Raw genomic sequence first — 20,221 nt, forward strand, 5'->3', positions numbered from 1 at the left:
TGGAATAGCTCTGTGAAATCCTCCCATGGCCTTCAAAGCCGGCGTGCAGAGAGGGCCTTGCTCCCCAAGCAAGGTAGAGAGCTTAAAAGCTCTTTTTGAGCGGGGAAAAGCCAGTTGTGGGGTGTTCCTGTGAGATCACAGAAGGCCCAGGATGTTTGCGCAGGGGCAATTCCAAGGGTTTGAGTATATATGTTTTTGCGCATATGCGGAACTCTTGGAATCGAATTCTAAGATGAGATCTTACTGTATATGCAAATATGGATGTTGAAGAAACTGTTATAGACCTAAGGAAATTAAATGTACACACATACAAGTCTTCAAGGTTACTCAAGGATTTTGTCGTATCTGCATTTTAGAGCAAACAAACCTGATTTGCAATTCCTAGGCTCTTAAATCAGAACGCAGTTATGTTTCAGTTTTTTTAGACTTCTTTTAATTTTGCAGCACAGTTTTCTGCTGAAGTGTACCTAAATCCAAATTAAAATGTGCATTTTGTGAAAAACATAGAAAACAATGTGAATATTTCATGCAGTTAATAAATATCCACAAATTGATATGGAAATGAGATTGAACATACTTACAAATGAGCACATGCAAAACTGACAGAGACCAGAAACAGGCAAATCCTTCCATTCCCTACTCAAGGTTGTATAACAAGGTTCCCCCCTCATTTATCATTATAAAACCCTGAGGTAGGCTAGGATGAGCATTGGTGATGGCTAAGGGTCACCCAGCGAGCTTCAAGGCACAGTCCAATGTTTATATTCTTTCAAGTGCAACACAACTTGAATAAGGCTTGGGCACTATCTGGTGAAGGGACTGCAATAATTCCCATTTCATATGAAATGGGCTTTCCTTTGCTACATGATTTGACCACTTCTGCTGCAGTAACACCATGTGCTTTTGTTTTCTCATTACGCCATTGTTACCAATATTGGTAGTAAATTCAATTATTTTAATACGTATCAGCATTCAGCTCTGTAGGTGATTAGTTGCAATACCAATATTTCTTGGGGTGCTCAGTGGCATAAGTAGGGTACTCGAAAGGGTGCTGAGAAACTGAAAGATAATATACTGCTGAAGGTAACATGCCCATAAAACCAATGGCATGGTGTCAGAATTTCCTGTTGCTAATAGAATGCAAATCCACGCTGCCACAAATTCTGGCAAGATGTACCTTCTCTCATCTTCTCTTGCCCCTTTTGTAGCAAGAGGCAAGTAATGGAATAGCAGCAATTTTCTACAATTACCATGAAGCCCGATTCTATGAATCATTAGAAGCCCTCAGCCTTCATTAACGTCAGAAGGAAGAACAGGTAGTGAGCATTTCACAGGGTTGGACCCGTCACTGCTGCAAGAGAAGACTACCAATTGCCCTACAATTACTAGGATGTTCCTGTCACAAGAACACTAGTTTACAGAAGTCATATTACTGTAATCTAGAGTTAATTACTTCCTGGCTTTAAGTACCAGCTGAAAAAACCAGAAAGGAGTAAGTGTGCACAGAGGGTTTTTTTTTTTTAATGCCACTTAGCAAAGTTCACAGAACAGAGACCAACTGTGATAAATGTTAACTCAAATGTACAAAGAAACAAGCACAGCACACACACCCCATATATATATATATATGCGCTTCCTTTTTGGTAAAAAATTTGCCTTTGGTTATTTTAAATCACTTGATAAACTAAATAATGCATGCCCTCTTCACCCCTTACATTTCTTTTGCTGTAAAATTAAATTAAATTTTATATCAGTGAAAACAAAACCAGGGCTATATACTGGAAGCCTTTGATATGGCAGATTTAGTGTTGCTATGCTGTTTTCCTGAAAGGCCTCATGCCTTTAGCAGTTGTCTGACAAGACAAAACTTCAGCAGGAATCTTTTTTCCTATAACAGATGCAGTGCTGGCAAAATAAGCACCTGTTGGATTTCTGCCACACAGCTATTTATTTTTTAAAATGTCAAGGGGAAAGGTGGGAATTCAATGAGTAGCACCAAACACCAATTTCTCGGTGAATACCTAATACTCTTCAGTTCCATTCTCATGGAAGGCATGACAGATCTTCCACAGGAAACAGCATGCACACTGCATATTGAGACAGCCACCATGTGTTAGTTTATATATATTTATTTTGAATGTTGTTACCAGTCAGGGCTTCCTAGCACATGTAAACAAAGACAAATACATCTGTGCAATCAGCACACATACATCACAGTGATCTACACTGAAGTGCAATGCTATTTAAATGCACAATAAGCTGAAATTAAGGCAATAGAGAGTTCTTTCTTCAGTGCCAAAAGCCTAAATGCCAAACTTTTATTTTATTCTGGCACTGGATGCAGAAATGCTCTTGTTTCCTATATAGATCACCAGCAAATTTGGAGTTCAAGCTCTGCTGGAAAAGCCATAAAAGCACTTTGCCATTAAAGGATGTTCAGCATCTTCCCATTCTGTCTGTTTCATAATACATATAATACAGAGCATTTATTCCAGCCATAAGCTTGTTTCAATTATATAGTTGATGGGAAATTTAATACACATTTCAATATAAAAAAAGGAAAGTCACAATACTGAACCTGCTGTCACCTCTTTTATATTTGTCTCTAGCGTAGCAGTGAATCCAACATTGATATGCAATTCTTGCCCTTCTTTTCTTGCTCACCTGCCCAGTCACTACCGTCAAGTGCTCCACCAGGGAAACAAAGTGATCTACTATTTTCACAGCACTGCGTGGGTCTCAACTCACCATCAGTTGATTCCCCCCATATATATATATACAGTATTTTAACAATAGTTCGCATGACCTAAAAGGTTATCTCAACCCACACTGTATATACCCAGTTGATCACTGGGCTCTGCAGGAAAGGGCATCATCATCAGGAAGTCTTCTCCATACAATATATGAATCAGACAACTTGTATGGTGGCGCGTACCCTTTGGAACTCCCATTATATACATTATCGGGCAGGCAACATCAATATTTTCTTTTTGGTGCCCATTGAAGACCTCTTTCTTCCAGCAAACTTCTTAAATGGATATTTTTATTAAAGTGTTTATCTGCATTCCCCCCCCCCAAAAAGGGTAAACAAATGCAAAACTGAGATGTTATTTCCATCTCTAAGTTGAGGTGAGGTCATTCATTTGGAATAGGAATAGTTAACATTTGTAGTTGATTCTCACAGCTATTATGTGGTGAATTCACTCAAGAATTGACTGCATAGCTTTCTGAATTCTCTGAGACCAGAGGAAATCTCCACTTGCCAGACTCTTGAAAAATATTGTGGCTTGATTCCAAAAGCATGGATACTAGCAATCTAGACACACTGTTCCTCGAACAAATATTATTTGTTTAAATTATTTTTATTTATGAAGCACTTCTCATGAAGCACCCAGAAGCAATTTAACAGTAAAAGCATCAACAAGACGACAAACACACACACATCTGTATTTTTTTTTTTTAAATCCACAAAGCACCTGACACTATGTGTTCTGCTGAGGAAAATGTATAGCTGCTTGCACATTTCCCACAACAAAATAAATAGCAGTGTTATGAAGACTGAGGTATTATTTAGATTGGGGAAGTTTAGTGATGAAAAGAATTAAGGGGTCTCCCACAAGTAGCACACTGGTTAACAAGGACTGCTGCAAAACAGACAAAAGACACCTGAAGGAACTGAAATGTGTATGGGGGGGCATTTCTCACACCCTGAAATGGCAATTTTCATAGCAAATAGTCAAGCCTCATGAAACTTTGATGGCACAATACTCCACAAAGTGGAGTGTAACTCCATGGCCTATGCTTGTTTTACGTGGGCAAGGATGATCCATTGTGCTGCATTTTTGTCCTCTCTTATATCCACTGTCAGTTTCATACCTCTTTGAAATTGCTTTGAATAGTAAATTCTAGCCTATTTCACATACACCACAACATACAATGGCATTTTTAACGCCATCCTTTAATTCAGAAATTAAAAAGAGAAGCAGGACCCTAACTGATAAACATGCTCAGCTTTTAACTCATTTTCCTTTGCTTGTAGCACAAGGTTGCCTACGTACAGAATCAAGGACAGATCAGATATGAAAAACATTAACCAGATGATCTTTTACCTTGTCCCACGTAATTATTCACATCATGAGCACTAAGTACTCTTATCAAAGACAGATTTGTGCCTGTTTCAACAAATGCTTTTAATAAACTGTGCTTCCTCAGTCCCTTGAATCTTCTGGACAAATTTTAGGCAGTCTCCCACAGGTTCTCACATATGTGCCATCTTAGCAGTGTCATAAAGCTTAGCTTTATTTTGTTGAAGTTAGCACTGCCTGATACTTAAGATTATAACAGTATGGAAAAGTGATGTGATGTATCCACCTTTTCCAATTATTTTAAACATTAATGTAATCATACTCTAAATGCTCTCCTTTGTTCCCCCTTCTAAAAACGGTCCATTTTAGAGGCAGTTACCTGTCGAATATCCAGCCGGCCTCACTTAGATTCACTTTTACTGAGCTGCATTTTCAAGCTATGCCTGCCATCCCAGACAGAAGATATAACAGGGTACAGTACAAAGACAGACTCTTTATATGTGGGCAACTGCAGATGGAAGACATCTTGCACTATTTACTATATTGCCCACTATACATAGGACCCAGGAGGCAATTTCTCACCTTACCATCTGTACAGGAATGATATCTCTCCCTGGCAGAGAAGGTCCTAAACGATTCAGTGACTCATAAAGTCACTTTTTTACAAAATAAAAATAAAAATTCTCCTGGCATAATACTAAGTAAAAGGGCCTCAAGTTTTTTGTTAATGGAGAATTTAAAAAGATCAAAAAGACAACCCTGGACAATATAGCCATGAACTGTGAGGGAGACGCAGAGATCTAAACAGAGACCATTATTTGTGGCGTTAACACCCCTTTTGCTTGTATTTATTTTCAATTCAGATTTGTCATGGCCAATGGCTAGTATGGTGGTACCTCTGGTTACGCACTTAGTTCGTTCCGGAGGTCCGTTCTTAACCTGAAACTGTTCTTAACCTAAAGCATGACTTTAGCTAATGGGGCCTACTGCTGCTGCTATGCTGCCACCGCACAATTTCTGTTCTCATCCTGAAGCAAAGTTCTTAACCTGAGGTATTATTTCTGGGTTACTGGAGTCTGTAACCTGAAGTGTATGTAACCTGAAGCATATGTAACCCGGGGTACCACTATACAATAAATTGGATTGGATGCAATCATACTTATGGTTTTAACTGGAGAGATGACAAAATGGAAGAATTCATAAAGACTGATTACTGGAACCACAGTAAGTCTAAGCTGAAAGAGCAGGTGGTAATACATGCCTTCATATTCTAGGCCAGAGCTTTCCAAACTCTTCATGTTGGTGGCACTATTTTTAGACGGGCATCATTTCGCGACACAGTAATTCAGCAATTCAATTTTACTGTACTAGCAAACTGAAGGTTAAACTAGCGCCTCTCCAGTCCCGGGAGAAGCGCAGAGAGCGTTCACGCAACACACCTACATACTGCAGCCGATACACTAACGTGTCACGACACACAGTTTGGAAAGCTCTGTTCTAGGCAGTTACCCTACAGTCTTCTGTACCAATGAGCCTCTTTACCAGGTTATAGACTCTTTGCACAGTTGGCAGCCAATTAAAACAAAGGCAGGGTAAGTTGCAACCCTATTGCTTGCAAAAAGTCATTTGAACTTTGCATCCTATACCCAAAGGGATGGGATGCCTCTTGGTGCTGTTAGACTCCAACTCAGTATGGCCATTGGTCAGGAATGATACAAGTGGCTGCAATCCAGCACCCTCTGAGGGTCAAGGGTTCCTCACCCCTGCCCTACTGTATATGAATCTCAAAACTACATGATTCTCATCTCAAGGCAGTTGACATAAAGCAGCAGCAGCAGCAGCAGCAACAACGACGAAACAACCATATGTAAGTGACAGAACTGGCTACCTGAAGTACAAATTTTGACTGCTGTTAACCTGCTTGCCGAAGAGACAAACTAATCTTCTAAGGATTATGTCTTTATTTAGATGTGTTTCAATCAAAGCTACTTAAGGTGATTTCATAAGGAACCAAACAAATATTTGATTGTCAGTGCTCATTGTGTACCGAACTCCTCTGTTACATCCCTGTCCTGGACATGTTGACTTGAAGTACAGGCTTGACAGCATACCACTTTAAAATATATACACCAATACCTCAAGCTGCTGTTTTTCACATGCTGCTTTGTCTCTAGATGTCTCCAAGTTGTCCCATATGTTCAGCCGAGCTTACTATCACATGACTGATTCCTAAAATGAATTCTCTAAGGCCTGTAGCCACTGCAGGAGAGCGATGGTGGAAAGAAGAGGGTGTTTAATTTAAATAATAATAATAATTTATTTATATCCTGTCCTCCCCAGCCAAGGCCGGGCTCAGAGCGGCTAACAACAATAAAAGTAACACAGCATTCTAAAATCAATTCATTCTAAAATCAATTCAGAATCAAATTAATGGCAACCATTGGGCTAGAGTTCTATGAGGATTACCAAAGGCAGGGATCAGACTGTGCCTTGCCCAAAGGCCTGGCGGAACAGCTCTGTCTTGCAGGCCCTGCGGAAAGATGTCAAGTCCCTCAGGGCCCTAGTCTCTTGTGATGTTCCACCAGATCGGGGCCACAGCTGAAAAAGCCCTGGCTCTGGTTGTGGCCAGCCTAACCTCCCTGTGGCCCAGGACCTCCAAGATGTTTTTGTTTGAAGACTGTAAGGTCCTCCCTGGGACATACCAGGAGAGGCGGTCTCGTAGGTACAAGGGTCCTAGGCCGCATAGGGCTTTAAAGGTTAAAACCAGCACCTTAAACCTGATCCTGTACTCCACCAGGAGCCAGTGCAGCTGGTATAGCACCGCGTGAATGTGATCCTGCAGCGAGGACCCGCTGAAGTTTCTGGGTCAGTCTCAAGGGCAGCCCAACGTAGAGTGAGTTACAATAATCAAGTCTGGAGGTGACCATCGCGTGGATCACAGTGGCTAGGTCAGGGTGAGAGAGTAAATATTGTATTTAATAATTTCCCTTTGCAAGTAAAAATAGTAAGGAAAAGCATAGTCAATAATTTACCTAGTTACTCAGTAAAAACCTGCCCCCCAATTCCCAAAATAAGCTTAAGCCTGGTGGGCTCTCTATAAATTCTGTTCTTCTTACTCCTTCCACACAGGGAAACCGTAACTGGACTCCTGCAACCACTTACCTAAGAGTAAGCGCCATTAAACACAAAGAGATTTAATCTGATTAGAAATGTATAACAATGTACCAGTATTTATAGGTTAACTATACAGTGAATTCTTAATGAGTGCCTAGACTTCAACACTACACAGCAGGAGACATGCCTAAGCCTCTTTGCAAAGTTTTCACATTTTGCATTTGCCATGTGGAGGTTGGGAGACATTCTTTAACACCCACCTTCACCTATTGCGCGGTAGCATTTGGAGAAAATAACTTCTAGGGAATACTGATCTTAGACAGACCAACCACAGGAAAGATGTGCCCTGGTTGCTAGAATGAGAAAGAAGCAGGAAAGGAAAGTACACGAAAGGGGAGGGAGAAACACCCCAGGAATTCCAAACAACTCACTCATCAATAATAGCTCTGATTTCACTCATTAGCTAAAAATACTGAAACGTGTGAGCTGCCAGGCTGGCTCATCTTAAAGAAATCAATTTGAAGGTTGCCTATACTTTTTGTTTCATAGCTTTCATTTATGGAGGGCTAGATACTTACTTTAAAACGGGGTGTGTGTGGGTGTGGGTGTGTCAACATCTGGGGTTCCTTTCAGGTATGGGTCATTTCAGGTATTGCATCATTATAATCCAACCAGGCACAATTCATTCTCTCCCAATGCGTCAGTTTGTTCAGTGACAAGTACATCAGTTTGTTCAAGACACTATTGCTTTAAATGCTAAATATACCCAAATGCAGCTATGCATTCTGAGTGGCTTGCTGTGGGGTGGTATGGAATACATTCAGATACCACTGAAAATTATCCCTTAGCCAATAGTTATTCAAGATGATACACTCCAGAAAGTGTAATTTATCATTTTCACAACAAGTTCTTATTCCGTACCACCATGATACACACAGCAACCAATAATGCTTTTTCATTAAGGGCATATTTTGAGGTTTTCTGCTACAGACTATTATGTAAGAGGACTATAGTTCTATAAGTATTTTGCCAAACAAAAATTTACCCAGAAAGTTCCTTTAAGTTGAAGATATTGGTTGTGTTTTGTGTGTGTTTGTGTGTGTGTGTGTGTGTGTGTGTGTGTGTGTGGAAGCAGCACCAAAATTTTGATCTTCCTTGAATAACAGTAATTCGAGCATCTATTTTCAATTAAACTGAAGCCATTTTGCTCTTGCCAAAGTGCATTCTCCAAACATTATCACAAGAACCTTCTGTAGCTCTTAAATAATGTGTTTTGTGAATATACTGGATATCACTGGTTACTATTTGTTCTTGGTCTTTTTGTATAGCTATAAAAAAACAACAACATCCTGGTATAAATCCTTGGATCGCCTCTCTTCACAGTGAGAGTTACCCCTGCCTTATAATCCATTGTTGACTTTCAGAAAAGGACGTCAGCTTTTATTCAAGGACCTTCAGTCAATGAAACACTCAGTGAGAAGGGTTTTTAAAATCCAAGGACATCACTTCTTGAAGAGTTTTATTTAGGAATATGGCCACCTGTCTGAATTGGAAAACTGATTAAATGTGTCATATTTTATCTGTTTTTTCTAAGAACTAGAACTTAGAAAGGCTGCTTATTTGCCTCACACGCACACACACACACACACACACACAATTTTTTTTAAGATTGATAGTGCATTTGTTACCTTTCTTACACAGAAATTTTTTCTTGCATATAAACTATTATATAGAGGGTATATAGATCAGAATATGTAATTCAGCTGTTATATACACAACTTGTTTTATAGTTCGTGAGAACATGCTATCAGGCCCTAGCAATTCATTGGGACTTGATCTACGGAACTTTTCTAAAATATCTTAATAAACACTTAATGTACAAGAGTTCTTCAGCTTTGCTATTTGAAACGGTTAGGTCTTGTTTTCAGAAGGGAATTTGATTTCTCTGCATATTCGTACATGATATCTAAGTGTCTTTCAATGGCCTTTCTGAAGCTGTGGCAGGGCTTTAGATTTCTAACACATTAAGAACTTTATTACAGTGTTAGGGCTTCAGCTACAATTTCTCAAAACCTTCACTGGCTTCAGATACAATCACAATAAAATACTGCCAACACCTCATTGTCGCCATCACGTGGCAAACCTCTGAATGTCCCCTGCACTCTTCCTTACCAGTCAATTACACTCAAGTCCTTGTTTCTGAGGCAGCATTTTCAAATCTCCCCTAGTGATTCTACTGCAATTCATCCACAAATCATTCAATAGGCTATCGTTTCTCTCCTTTGGTTGTTACATATTGGATCTACCTTAAGGTAGGCTTCCCCTATATTTGTTACGCAAAATAATACATTAAGAATACTGTAATAATGCCTCTATAAATTAAATCTCATTCATTGCACAGGTGCATTCTCTTCAATTGAGTATTAACCTAAAGGCCTATTAGAGACAGATAAGAGGGATGTAAGCATGCCATTTATGTCCACAAGAGCATTCATTTCAATTATTTAGATGCCCCATTAGATAGCTGAATTATCTGTTCTTGTCTGTTCTTGTCCATATTCTTCAATTGGTCCTCCACTGTTGGAAGCATCAGGATTGATCCCTAAGGCATTATATGCAGTGCATATACATAGATGAATGATTTGATCAGGGATGGGTAACCCATGGCCCTCCAGATTTTGCTTGACTGCCACTCTCATCATCCCTGCCCATTGGCCATACTGGGTGGGGCTGATGGGAAATGAGATTCCAGTTACACAGAGAGGACAACAGGTTCCCCATCCCTGGGTTAGATAGTTATCACACTCAGCCATAAATTCTGGTGATGATTTCTTATTGCAATTGTCACTTATACTCAGTGACAGAGTACATGCGTGTATCCATAGGCACCCATATTCACTCCCAGATAAACTGAGGAAAGGACTCTTGTCTGAAACCCCGAAAACTCAGAACCTGCTGTTGAATTTGTTTTCTATGCTTTAGCTACAGATGAAACAACAGACATGAGCAATATAGCATAGCTTGCAGTCATTTTGCCTGGAATCACACCATGTTTTGAGACTACAGGAGTTACTGTAAATAACATAACTAAATAACATATGCTTAAGCCTTGATCCAGATCAATTGTGTTCTGTGCTGCTACATCAGTCATAGGGAGAATCTTTCTGCATACTCTCTTCGTCTGAAAAGCATTGCGTGTACTGTTGTTTCATGCATAAACTTCATTAAAGGCACGGCTATGAATAGCCCACCAGTTCAAATAACTTATTATAATCTGCCAAGTTTTACTCAGAGTAGACTACTGAAGTTAATGGACCTAAGAAAAAGTATTAACAGCTTTAAAGAGAAATGTGTTGCTTAGTATACTTTGTTATGGTGGAATCAATAGCCTTCTTCAGCTGCTTAAGTGTGCTTTTGCTAAAGACTTTTGTACCAAAAAGTCTAATATGAAAAGCCAATTGAGAGATTTAAAAACACTCACTATATGAATATTGTGTAATTGTTTCTGCAGAGTAAAAGTGCCAAGTAAAACAGTTTTTTTAAAAAAATTAAATAAATAGATCTTTTGTCTGTTCTATTCTTTTTTTTAAAAAACACCTTTGACCTCTCAAGAAGGCCTAAACATACAGAATATTCCCTGCAATTTTACCTTCCATGCTTATGCTTTCTTGACAAACAGATAACCTGTTTATTGAGCATTAATCCTGGTTTGTTTTTAGATAGATTAGATGACATTGCATCAAACATTTTCCAGTCACTTCCTTTGTCACAAAAAGTCACATCTTTGGGGAAAGTGGGTTGTATCACAAGAGCTTCAAGAACAGCCTGAATGTGCTGGCATATAACTAAATCCCAACTGAAAATAGTGACAGTCTGGAAGTGCCCAAGGTTTCAAGAACACGTGCATGCGCACACACTCAGGAGAAATGGCCTTGAACAGGCAGATTAGAGACAAGGCTTTCAATGATCAAGGATCAGTTCTGTAGTGGCTTTCTGCAAACCATGCAGTTAATAGTATATTCTGCTTGCATTCTACACAGACTAAAAGCAGATTTACAAATCTCCAGCACATAATTTGAAAATGAAGCACAATGCAAGGCTTGTTGGTAAACTATAGAAATAGCACACAAAAACATTATACAGAGAATGTTTTTAACATATGTAAAGAAACTGAAAGGGCAAGGAAACCATTGCCGTAGGATAACAATTAGGCACAGATTTTAAATCTGTAAATTAAAGCATGTGATGTTGTTCCTAACGTCTACACACACATCACAATAGGTTTCCAACAGCAACACCACACAGATATTTTTCTAGAGCAACAGAATGAATGCTTTATATGACCATAGGTACTAAATAACATTTATTGCCACCAGCATGGGACAGCATTACACTGTGGGAGGACTTTACTAATGAGGGAACAATCAAGCAGCAATAAAAACTTTATGGCATTCCCACATCAAAACATATATTGTCCATGTCACTTTATTGTGTTGCTGTCTGTCCTTTTTCAGTACTGTTCTTATGCTGCATATTTCTGCAACTACATCAGTTCTTCCAGTTGCCTCTTTTCCCCCTTACATCTTTCTACCACACATAAGTTATCTCCTTGCCCTCTAACACACAGTTGCATCATTTACCTCCTTTTAAATGTTAGTGCTGAAACAGCCAAGTAACATGCAGGGCAGGTTTGAATCTAAAAAGGCAAAAAACCACATTGTTTTATAAACTGCTGGCTACTTTTTATTTCCTTCAAACGCCAACACAAGGTGTGGTGGAACTGGGAATACAAATTATCACTTTCATCAAGGGTTATTCTGTTGCTGACATGCTTTATTTCTACATGGATGCAATGAAATCAAATTCCTGGATATGGACCAAAAATCTGCCCTTGTTTACTATGGCCAGTTTCTGTTGGAATTAAGAACAGCCCTTCACACAAAAAAGAGCTCTGACGGGATGGAGGAACAGAAACATGCAAGCAGCTGAATGACTAGGTTCACACTACTGAATAAATCATATTAAACTGCTGTGCAGTTGCATCAATATTACTAACATTTCCCACCCAGAGACCGGCCATTTCTTTGTCCCAGGAAAGGCAGAGCAGGAGTGTGAATGCATGTAAATCTCTTTAGGTGTACTGTTCTGACCCATAAATATATGGTGAGGTACCAGTGGTCTTCAAATGCCAGCTTCTTTGGCACCAGGACAGCTCTCTGGATTACATAAAATGATGGGGGTCACTGTTTAGTTCATGTGCTTTGCATATTTAAGGGCCCAAATCCAATCACTGATATCCAAGGTTGAAGGATCTCCAATAGCAAAGCCTCTGCAGCTGCCAGTCTCAGTGCCTTGGACTACACTGACCAGTAATAGGAACAACGGAATCTGCCTACTACCGAGACAGACCACTGGCCCATCCAGCTTAGTATCACTGGCACTGACTGAGAGCTGCTCTCCAGGGTTTTGGCTCCATCTGAAGATGCTGGAGACTGAATCTAGGGACCTTCTATATGGTCTGAGCAACAGCAAACGGTAAGGTCCAAACATCAGTAAATATTATGAGACTGTCTACTTGATCCCTTATGTATACTATAAAACAGAGCTCTCAGATTCAGGAGGACAGTTGAGAGGAGCAGTGTGGGGAGCAGGAAGAAGAGAACTTGTGGCTGTAGAGAAGCACATATGGGGAGGGATGGAGAGGTGAGCTGACCAGCAGCTATATATTTCAACATATACTGAACAGTTTCAAACCATTATCTGAAGTGGGTTTGTAAACCCTGGTTAAGTGGAACCTAGTTAGCATTAATGATAGTTGGCATCATGTGTACAGCATCAGTTAAGGCCAAAAAAGAGAGTGGGGAATATATGGCAGGGAGAAGTATGGTTTGAAGAGAGCTCATGCTACCTCTCTACCAGGCCTAGTTCTGCAACATCCCTCAGTGCTCCAGCTCTCTATTTAATTAAGAAAGAGCTGTCAAGGGAGCCACCATGTTTAAAAAGGCAGAGAAAAGAAATAGTGTATAGCAATGTCAAAGCAATTATGCTGGAACAAGTACAGCGCTCCAGGAGCAAGAAGCATGAGCTCCCCTTCCTCCCTCTCCGACTTGGCTCATCTCAAACAAATTAAGTGTTTGGGTTTTTAACCCTATTCCTCATTTATAAAACCCAAGCAAGTAAAATACCATAAGGTGAAATGCCATGAAAGAGATAAACAAAGAAAATAAAAGCATTTTCAAATCACAAACAGCAGGCTGAAGGGAGAAGCTGCCCTTGTAGGAGTAATAATCTCAATCTATGTTGCTTGTCCACCAAGAGCATCCAATCTCTTCTGTCCTTAAGGCCTTAGTACTAACTGTTAAGGCATTAAACTGTCAGAACATTCCATTAACACCAGAGCAGTCAAACAAGGGCTAGCTAGGGAAGCATCAGATGCAGCCTGCATTTACAATACATTTCATCTCTTAACATTAAATTTGCACCTTACTCTTCTTTTTAGCAGATCTACGAATTCTGTGCTTTAATTTGATGGCTCATGCTTAATTCCAAAATGCCCCAAAGCATCACCCACATGCTGGGCTGAAGATTGCTATTGCAATATATAACCAAATGCAGAATGGCAGCAGTGTCTGCATAATTCAAGGGTCTTGCCTTCCCTCCCTCCTGAACACTGAGGCTGATTCACTTGTTTCTGCCACGTGACTAATTTTATAAGACGTGTCACAAGAGATGCCAAATTGTACCCAGGGACAAAATTATTTACCAATATGGCAGATCCAACCTTGAGCATGGCAGTAGGACTCCATGCACTGAATCTGACCTTAGATCGCCAATTTTTTAAAAGCTCTCCAAGGACCGGTCTCTTTCCTTCCCCAAATACCCCTTCTTCAGTTGTAACATTGAAGTGAAATAAAATAATACTCCACCGGGGTAGGAGTGTTGAGAATTCCAGGATATTAGAGTGGAACCAAGAGGTGGAACATATTTATGAAGCAAGGATTTATGAAGCATATTAAATTATGATATATTTCTAACTATTACTTTTCAACATTAGGTTAAAAATGGTGGGCTTCTATATGTCCCATATGCTTTTACCCATTCCAGTTTTTAATCCATATTCTTATTTAGCCTGTTGACCTTGCCATGACCTCCAGATAACAGAATGATTCTTCTCCAATTGACATCTGTCGAACTTTGCCATTGAAAGCACATCATGGCAGCCTTTGCCAATCTAGTGCCCTCCAGTTGTTTTGAATTACAACTTCTATCAGCCCCAACCAGTACATGTGGGGCTGGTGGGAACTGTAGTCCAAAATATCTGGGGGCACCAAGTTTGATGAAGCCAGAATTATAGCATTACTATACACACTAACATACTGCCATGAGAGGGTGCCATCCCTTTGCTTTCAAATTCTTCAAGATCCATGAGAAAGAATAAAACCAACACTAGCTTAATGTTGGTTTGAACTGTTAATGCCAAGCCATATTTCCAGGAGGGGGGACAGGAATTCGATAGAAAAGAATGGAGAGAGATTAGTAAAAATTCAAACACAGCAATTTAACATATCAGTAAGTGCATTTTTAAAAGGGGGGGAGTGACCTATATGCAGCTAAGTATGTGCTTAATGACTACTTCTTGGACTACTGCAATGCACTCTACATGGGGCTACCTTTGAAGGTGACTGGGAAACTGTACCTAATCCAGAATGCGGCAGCTAGACTGGTGACTGGGGGTGGCCGCTGAGACCACATAACACCGGTCCTGAAAGTCCTACATTGGCTCCCAGTACGTTTCTGAGCACAATTCAAAGTGTTGGTGCTGACCTTTAAAGCCCTAAAAGGCCTTGGCCCAGTACACCTAAAGGAGCATCTTCACTCCCATCGTTCAGCCAGGACACTGAAGTGCAGCTCCGAGGGCCTTCTGGCGGTTCCCTCCCTGTGAGAAGTGAGGTTACAGGGAACAAGGCAGAGGGCCTTCTTGGTAGTGGCTCCTGCCCTGTGGAACACCCTCCCATCAGATGTCAAGGAAATAAACAACTACCTGACTTTTAGAAAACACCTGAAGGCAGCTGTTTAGGGACATTTTTAATGTTTGATGTTTTATTGTGCCTTTAATTATGTTGGGAGCTGCCCAAAGTAGCCAAATGAGCAAGGTAATAATAATAATAATAATAATAATAATAATAATAATAATAATTGTGATCATTAGAACTAGATTTCTAAACTTTCTCCTCTTAAATTTTCAATATGGTCAAGGCTGTATTTATTCAATCACTGCATATGGCAAAACTGTACCTTTTGTAGGTATTTCTAGCTTTCTAAGATTCTTTAGCCTGTCAAAATAATGATCCAGTAAGTGCACTGCTTTCCATGTGAGGCACTGCTTCAACGCTGAAGCCACACAAAGCACCAGCAGGATCTCCTGTAGCATCACAAAGGCTCTTAGGGGCACACCTCTGTGACCTCACAGTGCTTCATTACCACCCCAAGGAAGAGTTTTCTGTGGGATGCTGAGGAAAATACTCACACTGTTATTCAACAGAGAAGGTTTCTGAATATGTGACACAATGAAGTCTTGTCCAAAGACAAAACCATTCACAGTAAAACAAGCCCGTTTCCCTGCTTCTGCTCAACATGGTGAAAAACAAAAATCACATGTCAATTCTAGTGCCATCACAAGCACATTCTCTTATTTTGCTTCTTGTTCACTTGCTATTTGGGAAAACCATATCAGCTCTTAGCTACACAGACTTGCAAATACACCACGCCCAATTACCCTCTGGTTTAGTCAGAAGAAGTCCTAGTAAGTTGCATGGGTAATTTATTTGTATTAATTGATTTACCGGTATATTAAGTTCATTAATACTGTCATTCAATTATTAAAACATAATACCAGAAATCAAAAGTTTAAAATATTCAATTGTTTGAAGATCCCAGTGGGTGAGTAGTAGGTGTCACACACACATGCACTCCCTAACCATGTCTACTGGAAGGCCCTTAGTGACCCTTTGATGCCCCTTTTTTGGTCTTGGTGAAAGCAATACGCATAGATCCCCAACCACATAGCAGCTCATCCCATTCATACTCAATAAACCACACTCAAAAGATGCTTCCTCCACCAGATTTTAACACAGATGTCTAGAGCATGGGTAGGCAAACTAAGGCCCAGGGGCCGGATCCGGCCAAATCATCATCTAAATCTAGCCTGCGGATGGTCCAGGAATCAGTGTTTTTACATGAGTAGAATGTGTCCTTTTATTTAAAATGCATCTCTGGGTTATTTGTGGGCAACAGGAATTCGTTAACCCCCCCAAAAAAATATAGCCCGGCTCCCCACAAGGACTGAGGGACAGTGGACCGGGCCCCCTGCTGAAAAAGTTTGCTGATCCCTGGTCTAGAGGCAAACCCTTCTTTTTCCCTGTCTACCACAGCTGAGAGAGGGGATGAGGCCAGCATGGAGAAGTTCTAGAATCAAAGCTCTTCTGAAGTGGACTGGGCTTTAGGAATACCCCATATCTCCTCCCTCACCTTTTTTTCTGGAATCATCATTATTATGATGATTGCCTCTGTGTGACAAAGACAGAACCATTTATTTATATATATGCTGTAGTAAAATGGATTTCTGTGATGGGAATAGTAGAAACGTCAAGGAAGTCCTGTCAAGCCCTGCCTCCTCCACAATTATTTACAAACGATGGGAAATTTATAAATATATAAATTACTATGCAGTAATTGGTTTTTACTGGTTTCACTCATTATTTACCTGCCTTTTATGTTTTACTTCATCTTTTATTGCATTGGTATTGGCTAGCTGTCTCAAGCACCATTTGGTGGAAAGGCAGAATATAAAATTAACAAACAAACCAAGGAAGGAAGGAAGCCTCCGACAGTGCCAGAATGAGCTTTCCTAATGTCAGAAATGGGTTGGACAGACAGAAGATATCTGTGCTTCCAGTGGCCAAGCTGCTCATACGCGGCAGGACAGGAAGAAATGTTTAGTGGAGAAGAAGGTATGTACCTTAAGACAGCAGTCTGGAAAAAGAAGTGTTCTAGAGAAGAGTTTCCTAACCTGGTGCCCTCCAGATGCTGCTGAACTATAGCTCCCATTAGCATTGGCTATTGCCCACATTGGCAGGTGAAAATGGGAGTTGCAGCTCAACAACTTCCCAAGAGCCCCCTTAGACATCAAGAGAAGAGGTTCTGGTTGCAATCCTAAATCTACTTAGGAGAAGCACCTTCTGAGGAAAGAATTTAATCCTGAGCAAGCATGCTTCAGACTGTACTACGAGAAAGGAAGGCAAAGTGGGAGGCAGTAGGGTAGCAGAGGCCAGGAATTGCAAGAATAAGGCAATCTGAAGCTCACATTGATTTGAAATAATCAGCTGTGCCCCTCCCCCAAGTCTCTTTTTAATACAACATGCATCACCATGTGTGTTTAGCCATTCTTGACAACCACTCATATGATTTATGTAAAAGTAATAGAGGTTAAATTATTTGCCACATAAAACACCCTACATCTAATTTCAACTTTGCAACCTAGGAAGATCTGAAATAAACAAACCCATATGTCATTTAGCTGAGGCTGGCAGCTGGGCCTAATTAGGGCCATTTTTATTGTATTGAAGAACGTTGCAGCCCACTATCCTGAGGTCTTTCGTCTAGGATAAATGCCTGCCATTCTCTAGGACATCCATAGTTTAGCCACTGGCAACCTAGTCTGTGAGGAGCTTTGAACTTTTCTTTGACTACTAACTGCCCAGTTCAGATGTAATCATGGTTTAGCACTATAAGAATACTTGTGTTGTGAACCACCCTGGGATCGTCAGATGAAGGGTAGTAAACAAATAGTAATAATAGCAGCAGCAGCAGCAGCAGCAGCAGTAATGCAAGCCTACTGTTCATATGAACAAACCACAGTGTTCCATTGTATCTCAACTCAGGCAACTATGGTTTATTTGAACTGTGGTTTAATCCTAATTTCTTTGAATTTACCAAAGTTTTCCTGAGATGTTACCCTAGCATTCAAAACCAAAAGTGAATGCTTCAATCTCCTCTCCTTAGACACCAAAGGGGAGCAGAGAGGACAGCATGTGAGCAGAGGCTCACCAAGGCCTGTTATTGAAAAGCTAAATCATAGTGTTACATCTGAACGAAGTCAAATAATAATTTCTATTCTACTATATCGAATTAATTTTGCATTGGACTATAAATAGGAAAATCTAGTGAGCATGTACATTGGCAACATTTTAATTAACATTAAATGCGTATTTCACCCGCATGATTTTATATGCTCAGGAAAAAAGCAGAATGCTTTAAAACATATACAAAATCCTCATCTGATTCAAGATGAGGATATTCAAACCCACTCCACTGACACCCACCAATAAACTGTTTTTCTAGTTACAGGGCCAGCTCAGATTTCTTAGTTAGAGCTTTACTATTCTAGAAAAAACATAAAAGGCCAAAGCCTCGTCTTTTTTTATTTGGCAAATATTCCCTCTAATATTAAAATTTTTAACCTAACGTGTAGGTTTGGCTATCTCTGTGAAGCCCCTAGTGGCAATTTCCATTTATCACAGGCCTCTTTTACATTAACAAAATAAGGCTATTAGATGGAGTAAGAGAAGCTTACGAAATTGGCTTTTCCTCCAGAAGATTCCACAGCCAATCCTGTAAAACACAATTTCTATCACATGTGCAGGATACCCATTTGACCCACTATTTCTTCACAACAACTAATCCTTGGCCTCATGGAAAGAGAAAGTGCTTATATCCCTACAGAGTAGGAGGACCAAGCAAATATTTTTTTTCGAAATAAATTAAAAAGAAGCCAACAATGCACTGAAAATCAGAAACTTCAATTAATCAGCACACCCTTATCTGAAGCTGTTCCATGAGAGAGAGAACATACTGAAAAAGGAAAATGCAATAAATTAGTTTATTGGAAGAATCTCAACATATTCTTGCTTGTAAACTAGCATTTATCTGGCAAACCCAATAGCAAACAAATGAGCAGGGTATGACTTAAAATTCAGGCAAAAGTGCATTTTATTTCCCATCCGCAATGTATTCTGTGCAAAGTAGCACTTGGTCAATGTAAATATTTAAACACGCTCCAGTAACCACATAATGCAAATTCAAACCAGAATCATAGACAGAAAAATAATAAAACCACTATCACCTTGTCCAGAAAAAAAAAATGCACCGGAGGTGAAAGAAAAACCAAGGGATTATTTCCTACTGAATAACTTTAACTATAGACAGTGTATTTTTAAGAGTGATACATAAGCTCTGCAATGATCACAAATATTAAACTAAAAAAAATAACTGTTTAATTTCATATTATCCTTTGTTTTGGGTTTGAGTGTATCAATCCAAGGTTTAAAAAAATATCGCTGACTAATAAGTCTGCAGCATGGGTTTGGTTTTAATCCTCACCTCATGATCTACCACTACCTCTCCAAATTATTGTTTTTAGGAAGTTTAGCAGAGGGAGATGTATGCACCCATAAATCTGCACTTGACCCTTGTCCTCCTCTTCCTTCATCGTTTACACACCATGTCACTCCCTGTCCAAAACCCACTCCTGGGACTTCGGCAATTGAAACACAAAGCAGCAGCTGTTTGGCAACATTTCTAACCTTAAACAGCAAATGCAATGAGATTTCATTTCAGTAAACATGCAGACCTTCCTCAGTGCCGAGCGAAACAATAGCCAATTATTGGTCAATTATGGGTAAAAGACATTGCAGGAGAGGGGGGACCAAATATACTCCAACACAAATGCATTTGCTCAACTTTTTTTTTACCACCAGAGCAAAGTGATCGGAAATAAGGAATGGAAGCTCATTTTGCATTGTACTGCCATCTATAAATGGGAAGATTGCCTATAGGTATCTTTATTGTACAGCTCTGTTCCAATAAAGGCCATATAGCTGCTGGCACATTTGGTGCTACCTTTTAAGAGTCTCCCATCTTCCCTTGTGCTGTACCATTTCCCAGAATAGGAGAAAGACTCTCGC

At 39.9% G+C, this 20,221-nt stretch overlaps 1 protein-coding gene across 4 annotated transcripts in view; it reads right to left on the reverse strand.

The window, feature by feature from the left end:
• RAI2 (retinoic acid induced 2) overlaps window positions 1–20,221 on the reverse strand; it is a 68,834-nt gene that overhangs the window by 14,382 nt on the left and 34,231 nt on the right. Inside the window, exon 1 of one of the 4 annotated variants that reach the window (XM_081859110.1) lies at window positions 15,495–15,618. The exons of the other annotated variants lie outside the window; for them this stretch is intronic. The gene's annotated coding sequence lies outside the window, so the exon portion shown is untranslated. Of the gene's footprint in view, window positions 1–15,494; window positions 15,619–20,221 lie in introns of those variants that run through there. 4 annotated transcript variants of the gene reach the window in all.

Source organism: Podarcis erhardii, assembly GCF_964252035.2.
Source record: "Podarcis erhardii genome assembly, chromosome: 4".
NCBI lineage: Eukaryota > Metazoa > Chordata > Lepidosauria > Squamata > Lacertidae > Podarcis > Podarcis erhardii.